This window comes from Hypanus sabinus, chromosome 12 (assembly GCF_030144855.1).
Source record: "Hypanus sabinus isolate sHypSab1 chromosome 12, sHypSab1.hap1, whole genome shotgun sequence".
Taxonomy (NCBI): domain Eukaryota; kingdom Metazoa; phylum Chordata; class Chondrichthyes; order Myliobatiformes; family Dasyatidae; genus Hypanus; species Hypanus sabinus.
This window is the reverse complement of record NC_082717.1, coordinates 103,457,144-103,467,757: the sequence shown is the minus strand read 5'-3', so window position 1 is coordinate 103,467,757 and position 10,614 is coordinate 103,457,144. Positions and strand designations below refer to the sequence as shown.

The window sequence follows — 10,614 nt, the reverse complement described above, 5'->3', positions numbered from 1 at the left end:
TCTTCTATCCATGCTGGTATCTTTCCTGTAATACCATGGGTTCTTCTTTCAGATTGATAAAAACACCTTGTTTAGAAAATGGCCAATTCACATTTTAAGGCAGCTTCGGGCAAACAATTTACACAATTTAATCATAAATGTTAAATTAGCAGCAAATATTCAAAAATCAGCTGCTCTTGACTTACTTGCTGTCTCATTGAGTGGTTCCTTGTTTAGCGGTGGCTATGCTTGCCAATGCCAATTTTGGGAAGCCCCTGGTTGAGTCCCTCCAAAAGAGTACGAGGCTTGCAGAGCCCTCGGCTGGACATGCACAGGCACCTTGTTCAGGCATCTTCCTTCACAGAGGGGTTTTCACACCCAAAGCAGCTCCTTTCCGGATTAACTCCTGATCTTTCAGGGAAGTACAGGCACAGCCCCAAACTGCATTAGGGCAATATACACACTCATTGAAGAAGTAAGTCCAGTTTATTGAAGTAGGCATGCTCCTCACTCTCTTTCTCATGAGCATACTTGAGCAGTTTGCAATGAGGAATCAACCCTTCACTACCCCGAGTAATCACAACACAGCAACGAAAATGAGCAAATCTCCACACAGGAAATTCATCAAGACTGTCTCAGCAATATCATCTACGCTGAGACCTGTGCACACCTTGTTCACTTACAGCATCATTACCAACTTTTTTCTCAATCTGGTCCATTGTCCAGCCACAAAGTTCTTTATCGGAAATAGTCTCGATATGCAGATCATATGGTGGCTGGCTTATCTCTACTGTCTCCAAGGAGTCATCACGATAGTCGCTAATGCTTTCATCCGGAAAGCGACAACAGATTTAACCCATAACTATATCGACCATTTAAGATGTTTGAAATGTGCCGGAAGCCCCAATCCCAATGGTAAAGCTTTGCAGGTATAATGGTCTGATGAATCTCCTCTCCAAAAGCCCAGAAACAAGAGCACTCATAGCAAAACAGAGGGCCCGGCCTAGGGACGTCTGAGGGTTTCTGCCTTTTTCCCACTACTGCTGCAGTGAAAAGCCTAATCTAGTCCAGTCCCACCGTAGAACGAGGACTGCATTGTAAGATTCACCAACAGATGTATTCCCTGCTACGAGTCTGGCATGGGTTGCCAGAGGAAGTGATGGAGGAAGGTACAGTATTGTGCAAAAGTCTTAGGCGCATATATATAGCTAGGGTGCCTACAACTTCTGCACAGTCCTGTACTTGACAACGCGGAGCAGAAATCGAGTTTGCGAATTTTGTGGGAGCAAAGAATGTTGGAAATGGCGAGGGCGGCGCAGGTGGCAGAGGAGGAGTGCTGGGGCAGGTGGTGTTGCGGTCGAAGACACACTCGACCCTGAGACGCCAGCCGTGGTCAGTTACTCCAAACCATTAGTTTATTGATCTTTACAGAATGTCTCTCTGGTGCTTTCCACTGCCTCCCTCAGCCTTCCCCTTTTCCCAACCACGATTCCCCTCTCCCTGCTCCCTTCCCACTCCCAGTCCGTGACAGAGACCCAGATCAGAATCAGGTTTATCTTCACTCACGTATGTCATGGTCTTTTATCTTTGTGGCAGCAGCACAGTGCAAAATGCAAAATTACTACAGTACTGTGCAAAAGCTATCTGGGTCTCATCCTTCTGCATTCCATCACATGCATGTACAGAGACAAGTCAAACGCTCTTTATATCTTGCGTCTCGACCAAGGGTTGTTTCGAGAAACGAGGTTTCTTCTTGTCTGTGGACTGTTGCTTTCTTCCTGTCACCTCATGGCTGTGCTTCGTCCTTGGATTGTTTCACCATTATGTCTAATTCTTCGTCTTTGCGCTAGCTCTGGGTTTTCACTGCTTTGCAACTGTGTCATTTGAGATCATGGGAATTGTTAAACTCTTTGTGTTTATCACTGTTATTCAATTCGGGATAATTTAATCAGCACAGTAATGTCAATGCCCCTACGTGCTCCAGGGTGTATTTCGGGGGGCATGTTGACCCCTCTTTGTTGGGTCATTGTGAATCCTTGTCAGGTGTAACTCAGACTGAGTTTGTCTGTGTATCGTCAGTGATTTCTGTTCATCAACTTTCTGCGCAGTTTGCCTGAGCTCATTTAGTTTTTCTTGTTAATTTCTGTAATAAGTAATTAGTTTATGGATTCAGAGATAACACAACGAGTGTGAGTTCTTTAAACCAAGCATCACCTACAATGGATACACCATTGATGCACAAGAATTACACAAGTTTTTTGGGAAAATTCAAGTATTGGTGGATGCCCCAGGGCCAAAGGACATGTCATAGTTTTGGTCCTTTTCAGGATTTGGCTATTACTACAAAAGGTTTCTGCTAAACCTGGTTACTATACTCCAACCTTTGAACTCATTGCTACAGATCTGGTAGAAATGGTAACTGACAAGGCAGTGTGAAGTGGCTTTGAAAAAGGTAAAGGAAATGGTGACATTAGACACTGTACTCACACATTGTGATCCACATGTCCAGAAGAAAGGAATTCCGAGCTCCTGGAACCACCATGGAGGAGGCCCCAGAACCTGAGATTGCTTCCCAGCCACAAGTCTCACCTGCTCTGAAGACTGATCCCCTTACCAGGAAAGAGATTGTCCCACCAGAGTAAGAAACCTCCACAGTGATTAACTCTTTAGGCCTGAACGGGACAATTTAAAATTGATTCTGCTGTGGATGTCTGTATATAGCGGTAGTTGCCCATCATGTCCAACGATAACAGGAAACCTGTGCAAGAGAGTTTCTAAAGTGGGGCATTTCCACTCCTTTGACTTCAGAAGTCGGGGTCCAATGGTACGAACAAACATCACAAACTGGGTCTTTTGTGGTCTTCTATGCCTTGTACGTCCTTCACTCTCCATGGAGCATTTGCAGTATTGCCTTCCTAGCTATTGGATCTCTCCGGAGATCTCATCTGCCCAGTCCACCAGACCTGACTTCGCAAGCTAGGACACGCACGACCCTGCCTCGCCACGGTATGAGGTCGCCAGCCACCCTCACCTGGTTCAGCCCACTTGGCAAAGTGACGCACCAGGGTTTGGCCATTGTCACATGCAAACAGCTACTTGGAGCCATAGGTGAGAGCTGGGTGTTTGGTGAGGACCAAGGAGAGTGGCCACCCCAGAATGGACCCTTCGCCAGAGATGCTACACCTCCCTGGACACCCCACACACCTCTTAAATATTTCACCTTTCACACTTAACCCATGATCTCTATATTCTATATTGAAGTTTATAGCTAAGCAGGGAGGAGTGTTGTGTATTTAATATTTCAGTAATATTTGAGCAATTATATATACAGTATTTTTACACACACACAATAAGTTTGTGGCCTAAGGTAGAAGGAGTCAATTTTAGAAAACCCAGCACATTTATTTTTCAACATAGTCCTCTCCTACATTTACACACTTAGTCCAGCGGTCGTGGAGCATATGGATCTTGGACCTCCAGAAAGTGTCTACAGCATGGGTGAATGATAAGTTCGTGGCCTAAGCTCTCGTTACGTGCACATGCAGTTCAACTCTTTGAGTGATTATGCAGAAAGTTTGAAGTTAATAACGTATCAGGGGTGATTGATAAGTTTGTAGCCTAAGGTAGAAGGAGATGAGTTATTAACTTCAAACTTTCTGCATAATCACTCAGAGTTGACCTGCATGTGCACGTAATGAGAGCTGTATAACTCATCTCCTTCTACCTTAGGCCATGAACTTATCAATTATCCCTCATATGTATGTTTGTGTATATAATTTGTTCAAGCATTCTCTCTTTTTGCATAATGCAATTGGCAGGTTATCTCTAAAGGTATGTAAATGGCACACGGCATCATGTCACCGCGTGGTAAGTGCAAACGTTGCTTAAATTTAAAAGCAAAGTTAGACTCACATTCCAGCTCTCTTGCTTTCCTTTCAATCAGCTTTTATGTTTTGGAGTTACAAAAGATAACATTTTCGACTGTGAAGACAGAGACGAAGTACTCATTTAAGTCCTCGTCATTTCCCCATTCCCATTTCTCCAGCATCATTTTCAAGCGCTCCACTGTCCACTCTTGCCTCGCTCTGATCCTTTATGTTTTAAAAATACCTTTCCAAATTTTCTTTTACATTGTTGGTTATTTTACACTCGTATTTCATCTTCTCCTCCCTTAATGCACTCTTTGTTGTCGTCTGTTGCCTTTTAAAGTCTTCCTAGTCCTCTGGCTTCCCACTAATTTCGCCACATTGTATGTCTTCTCTTTTTACTTTTATGCTACCACTATACTGTGCTTAATTTTATATATGTCAGTCATGAGTCCTCTTAATTTCCTTTCCCATCTCTACTCATAATAACACACTGCAACATCCTTGTGAATCTTCTCTACACCCTTCCTATGGCAAGGTGACTAGAACTGCACACATAAGCCAATGCCCCAGAATGGAATACTTAGGACTGAACTCCAGTGAAATTCCCAAAGAGAGGAGCAAACCTTTGGACTTTACACCTTGGAGGACCGAGAATTACCACAACTGACGCCCGAGGAGATAAATACATTGGCCACTAGGGAATGAAGAGGGATCAGAATAAGGTAGGAATAAAAAAAATTGCCGGTGCCAAATCGGGCAGTCTGTGGGGTTGCCCTTAGCATCGGGCTTACAGTGCTCTAGGTTCAAGTTAGATACTTGGATATTAGACTTAGTTGTTTGTGGGTTCAAAGTTCAAGTTTATTTACTGCATGTACATCGAAACATACAGTGAAATGTCTGGCTTACGTTAACAAACAAAACAGTCAAGGGTGTGCTGGGGGCAGCCCGCCAATGTCACCACACATTCCAGCATCAACATCGCATGCTCACAATGTTTGGCAGAACAAGCAACAATACAGCAACAGCAAAACAAGCCCTGTTCCTTCCCTCCACTCACGCACATACAAAGTCTTCCAACCCAGGTCAGGTCATGGACCCCACACAGATTAGAGACAATAAACAATAGGTGCAAGAGTAGGCCATTCGGCCCTTCGAGCCAGCACCACCATTCACTGTGATCATGGCTGATCATCCACAATCAGTACCCCGTTCCTGCCTTCTCCCCATATCCCTTGACCCAGCTATCTTTAAGAACTCTATCTAACTCTTTCTTGAAAGCATGCAGAGAACTGGCCTCCACTGCCTTCTGGGGCAGAGCATTCCACAGATCCACAACTCTCTGGGTGAAGAAGTTCTTCCTCAACTCCGTTCTAAATGGCCTACCCCTTATTCTTAAACTGTGGCCTCTGGTTCTGGACTACCCCAACATCGGGAACATGTTTCCTGCCTCCAGCGTGTCCAATCCCTTAATAATCTTATATGTTTCAATCAGATCCCCTCTCATCCTTCTAAATTCCAGTGTATACAAGCTCAATCGCTCCAATCTTTCAACATTTGGCAGTCCCGCCATCCCGGGAATTAACCTTGTGAACCTACGCTGCACTCCCTCAATAGCAAGGATGTCCTTCTTCAAACTCAGAGACCAAAACTGCACATAATACTCCAGGTGTGGTCTCACCAGGGCCCTGTACAACTGCAGAAGGACCTCTTTGCTCCAATACTCAACTCCACTTGTTATGAAGGCCAACATGCCATTAGCTTTCTTCATTGCCTGCTGTACCTGCATGCTTACTTTCAGTGACTGATGAACAAGGACACCTAGATCTCGTTGTATTTCCCCTTTTCCTAACTTGACACCATTCAGGTAACCTCACATTTATCCACATTAAACTGCATCTGCCATGCATCTGCCCACTCACCCAGCCTGTCCAAGTCACCCTGAATTCTCCTAACATCCTCCTCACATTTCACATTGCCACCCAGCTTTGAGTCATCTGCAAATTTGCTGATGTTACCTTTAATCCCTTCAACTAAATCATTAATATATATTGTAAGTAGCTGCGGTCCCAACACCGAGTCTTGCGATACCCCACTAGTCACTGCCTGCCACTCTGAAAGGGGCCTGTTAATCCCCACTCTTTGTTTCCTGTCTGCCAACCAATTTTCTATCCATGTTAGTACCCTACCCTCAATACCATGTGCTCTAATTTTGCTCACTAATCTCCTAAGGAGACCTGGGTCTAGTGGTGTGCCACAGGGTTCGGTGCTGGGTCATTTGTTGTTTGTCATCTATATCAATGATCCGGATGATAATGTGGGTCAGCAAATTTGTGGATGACGCGAAGATTGGAAGTGTAGTGGACAGTGAGGAAGACTATCAGGGTGTGCAGTCTGGACCAGCTGGAAAAAATGGGCTGAAAAATGGCAGATGGAATTTAGTGCAGACAAGTGAGAGGTGTTGTACTTTGGAAAGACCAACGAGGGTGGTTCTTACACAATGTGTGATATGGCACTAAGGAGTACAGTAGAACAAAGGGATCTGGGAACACAGATCCATGATTCATTGAAAGTGGCATCACAGGTTGATACAACCATATAACAATTACAGCACGGAAACAGGCCATCTCAGCCCTTCTAGTCCGTGCCGACACTTACTCTCACCTAGTCCCACTGACCTGCACTCAGCCCATAACCCTCCATTCCTTTCCTGTCCATATACCTATCCGATTTTACTTTAAATGACAATACCAAACCTGCCTCTACCACTTCTACTGGAAGCTCGTTCCACACAGTTAACACTCTCTGAGTAAAGAAATTCACCTTTATGTTACCCTTAAACTTTTGCCCCCTAACTCTCAACTCATGTCCTCTTGTTTGAATCTCCCCTACTCTCAATGGAAAAAGCCTATCCACATCAACTCTGTCTATCCCCCTCATAATTTTAAATACCTCTATCAAGTTCCCCCCTCAACCTTCTACGCTCCAAAGAAAGATAGGGTTGTAAAGAAAGCTTTCGGCACATTGGCCTCCATTAATCAAAGTAGTGATTGCAGGAGATGGCGTGTTATGTTGAAGTTGTATAAGTTGGTGAGGCTGGTTTGGAGTATTGTGTGCAGTTTTAATCATATACCTACAGGAAAGATGTAAGTAAGATTGAAGGAGTGCAAAGTAAATTTACAAGGACACTGCCAGGACTTGAGGACTTCACTTATCGAGAAAGGCTGAATTGGTTGAACGTAGACTGAGGGGAGATTTGATAGAGGTATACAAAATTATGAGGTGTATAGATAGAACAAATGCAAGCAGAATTTCTCCACTGAGGTTGGGAGAGACTACAACTCGAGGTCATAGGTTAAGGGAGAAAGATGAAATGTTTAAGGGGGAATATGAGGGGTAACTTATCTTGCCTCTCTTTTACTCTTACCATATCTGAAAAAAGCTTTTGGTCTCCTCTTTTATATTATCATAATGCATCTTCCCTTCCTTTATACTTTTTTGGTTGTCCTCTGCTGTTTTTTTTAAAAAAGCTTCCCAATCCTCTAGTTTCCACTGTTTGCTATACTGTATTGTATGCTGTCTCTTTTGCTTATACTGTTCTCCTTTGTCTGCTCCCTTGTCAGCAAGGTTACCTCATCCTCCCTTTAGAACACTTCTACTCAAATCCTAATTATGTGTTAATGCAAGCATGCCCTTTGTATTCCAAGTACAAGGAGCCCCCAGGTCCCTTTATACTGTGACATTTTGTAGAACTACTCCATTTAAATTATAATTTACTTGTAATTCTCTGTGTAAATTCTGTCAGGATTTACCTCAATGGTGTGCTGCCGCCCAAGATCTGCTCTCCAAAGGTATCTCTATTTTAGGAGAGAGAAGGCAAGTGATTTAAGAAACCTGAGTCAATGCCCAGGATTGAGTTCGAAGTCTGGATGTTGAGGGCTGCTGGCCTGAGCCCCAGGTCTGCAAATCTCTGCCAGTCCACGGAGGTAGCCAAATGTCTGAACATCCGACTCCAGTGGAGTCTGCATGCCAAAGAAGACGCCTGTCTTGAGTAATAGAGTCATAAAACATTACCGCACAGAATCCCAGACAAGAGAAAATGTGCAGATGCTGGAAATCCGAGCAACACACACAAATTGCTGGAGGAACTCTGCAGGTCCTGCCAAAGGGTTCCGGCTGGAAATGTCAACTGTACTGTTTTCCTAGATGCTGCCTGGCCTGCTGAGTTCCTCCAGCGTTTTGCCTGTGTTGACAGCGCAGAATCAGGCCCTTTGGCCCCACTAGACCAGGCCAAACCATCAAGTTGCCTTGTCCCATCGACCTGCACTCAGACCACATCCCTCCATATCCTTCGTACCCATGTACCTATCCAAATTTCCCTTAAAGGGTGAAATTGAACCCAGATCCACTGCTTGATCTGGCAGTTAGCTCTACGCTCTACCACCCTCTGAGTGGAGAAGTGGCAAGATGGCATCAGCGACCAACAGCAATGTGTTGCAGACTGCTCATGACACAACTAGACACTAGAAACACCTCTTCTGCAGCCTGTAACTTCTCTGTTGAGGATCTATTTTTGAGCCAATTAGACAATCCAGTGCTTTTGTGATCTTCTGAGAGATACGAGGAGAATGAGAACTGCTACAGCTGGGCGGCTATCACTAGGCGTGGCTGCCTCGACTCCTGATGGCAAAGCACGAACCTGTGGTCAGCTCCATTGCTCCACACCAATTTACAGGGTAAAGAAAGATTAATATTATCAAGGACAAGAGTGGAAACTGAGCAGGTGCTCAGCTCAACCCTTCTGAACGCATTGGTCTCCACTCTCTCCGCACCAATCCTCACCTCACCATCAAACCTGCACATCAGGGGCGTGCTGTAGTAGTCTGGCCCTCAAATTCACTGCACTTCCGACACCTCTGTCCCCTTTCGTGATCTCACTGTCTATACCTCTGTAGACAGATTATCTACTGATATCTATTATAAACCCAAGGACTCTCACAGCTACCTGGACTATGCTTCTATACTGTTACTTGTAAAAATGGCATCCCCTTCTCTCCATTCCTCCGTCTTCACCACATCTGCTCTCAGGATGAGGCTTTTCATGCCAGGACTAAGGAGATGTCTTCCTTTTTCAAAGAAAGGGGCTTCCCTTCCTCCACCACCATGAGAAATGCCCGAGCCAGTCAGACTAAACTTACCAAGATTTTACAGAAAACACCAGGTCTTAACGACTCTCATCGCGGTTCGGATATGGCCCAAGTGCGGAGTGACAGACACTGAAGCAGGTTGATCATTCACAGACTTTAATACGAACGCTGTTAAAGGGAAAATAAAACAATAAACACTAGGCCGAACAGGGCTGTTAACTAAAACTCTCAAAAGGGAAATGAAGCCTATACTGCAGCCAAAGAGAATATCTAAACATTAAATGAACACCACTAGTCTTCAGAGTCAGTTGATTTTGAAAGTCTAATGCCTCAGAGAAGGCTGAATGCAAAACAGCATCGAAGCTTTGCTGTGCTCTGTCCAAGTCTCAACAAGCACTGCGACGACCGCGCTGCTGAATCCGTGGTTGTGACAGGGCCCTCCCTCTCTAGGCCAAGATGCCCTTCGCCAGGATCCAAGTACGTTCTGCTGGACCACAAGGTACCGGACCTTACCACGTACCCGGCGGGATGCCAGGGGGCGCCGCACAGTATAGACAAGGGAACCATCTACCAGGCGGGGAGGAGGGGTGACTGGGGCCAGGGGAGAGGTAGTAACCCGCTTGAGCTGGGAAACATGGAATACTGGGTGGATCTACAGTGACGCTGGTGGACGCAATCTATGACACCTTGTTGACAGCCTTTTCCACGACAAATGATCTCACATCGCGCGGTGCCAGTTTCCGGTTCTCGACTTTCAGGGGAAGATCCCGTGATGCCATCCAGACCTCATCTCCTGTTCTGAATGGCCTTACCTGTCGATGGAGCCGATCAGCCGCCGGGAAGCCCCGGCTCCTCTCCAGGTGCGCTTGTAGCGCTGGATCAGCAATTCAGCAGCAGGAACTCCTGTCAGGAAGAGCGGGGACCGGAATCCCTTCTGGCATTCAACGGGAGACATACCGGTCGAGGACGGCTGGAGGTTATTGTGGGCGATCGCTGTCCAAACCAACTGGGAGCTCCAGGACGTGGGGTTGGAAGAGGCAAGACAGCGCAGGGTTGTCTCCGACTCCTGGTTCACTCTCTCAGTCTGACCATTAGATGGGGGGGGGGGGGGGGGCAGACGAGAGACTGTCCGTGGCTCCTACAAGAGAGCAGAAAGCTTCCAAAAGCGGGAAGTGAACTGTGGTCCACGATCTTGAGGAAAGCCGTGGAGCCTGACACATGCTGAACCATGAGTGTGTCAGTCTCACCAGCCGGTGGGAGCTCGGGGAGGGCAATGAAGTGGGCAGCCTTGGAAAATCAATCCACAACGACCAAAATGGTGGTGTTTCCATTAGACGGGGGCAGACCAGAGATGAAATCTATGGAGAGGTGGGACCAGGGGCGGCAGGGCACAGGCAGTGGACATAACAGAGCCGCAGGCGTGATGTAAACACCTTTCGGGTATGTCCATTCATGGCCTCCTCTACTGCCATGGTGAGGCCAAACTCAGGTTGGAGGAGCAACACCTCATATACCGTCTGGGTGGCCTCCAGCCCCTTGGAATGAACATTGAATTCTCCAACTTCCAGTAATTCCTTCCCCCTCCCTTCCTCCATCCCAGTTTCACTCTGCCTCCTCCCCCA

The 10,614-nt window shown here is 46.1% G+C and overlaps 1 pseudogene; it reads right to left on the bottom strand.

Annotated features, from left to right (window-relative positions):
* Nucleotides 1-212: 212 nt before the first annotated feature.
* Nucleotides 213-9,947, bottom strand: LOC132402414 (cytoplasmic tRNA 2-thiolation protein 1-like; annotated as a pseudogene).
* Nucleotides 9,948-10,614: the final 667 nt, after the last annotated feature.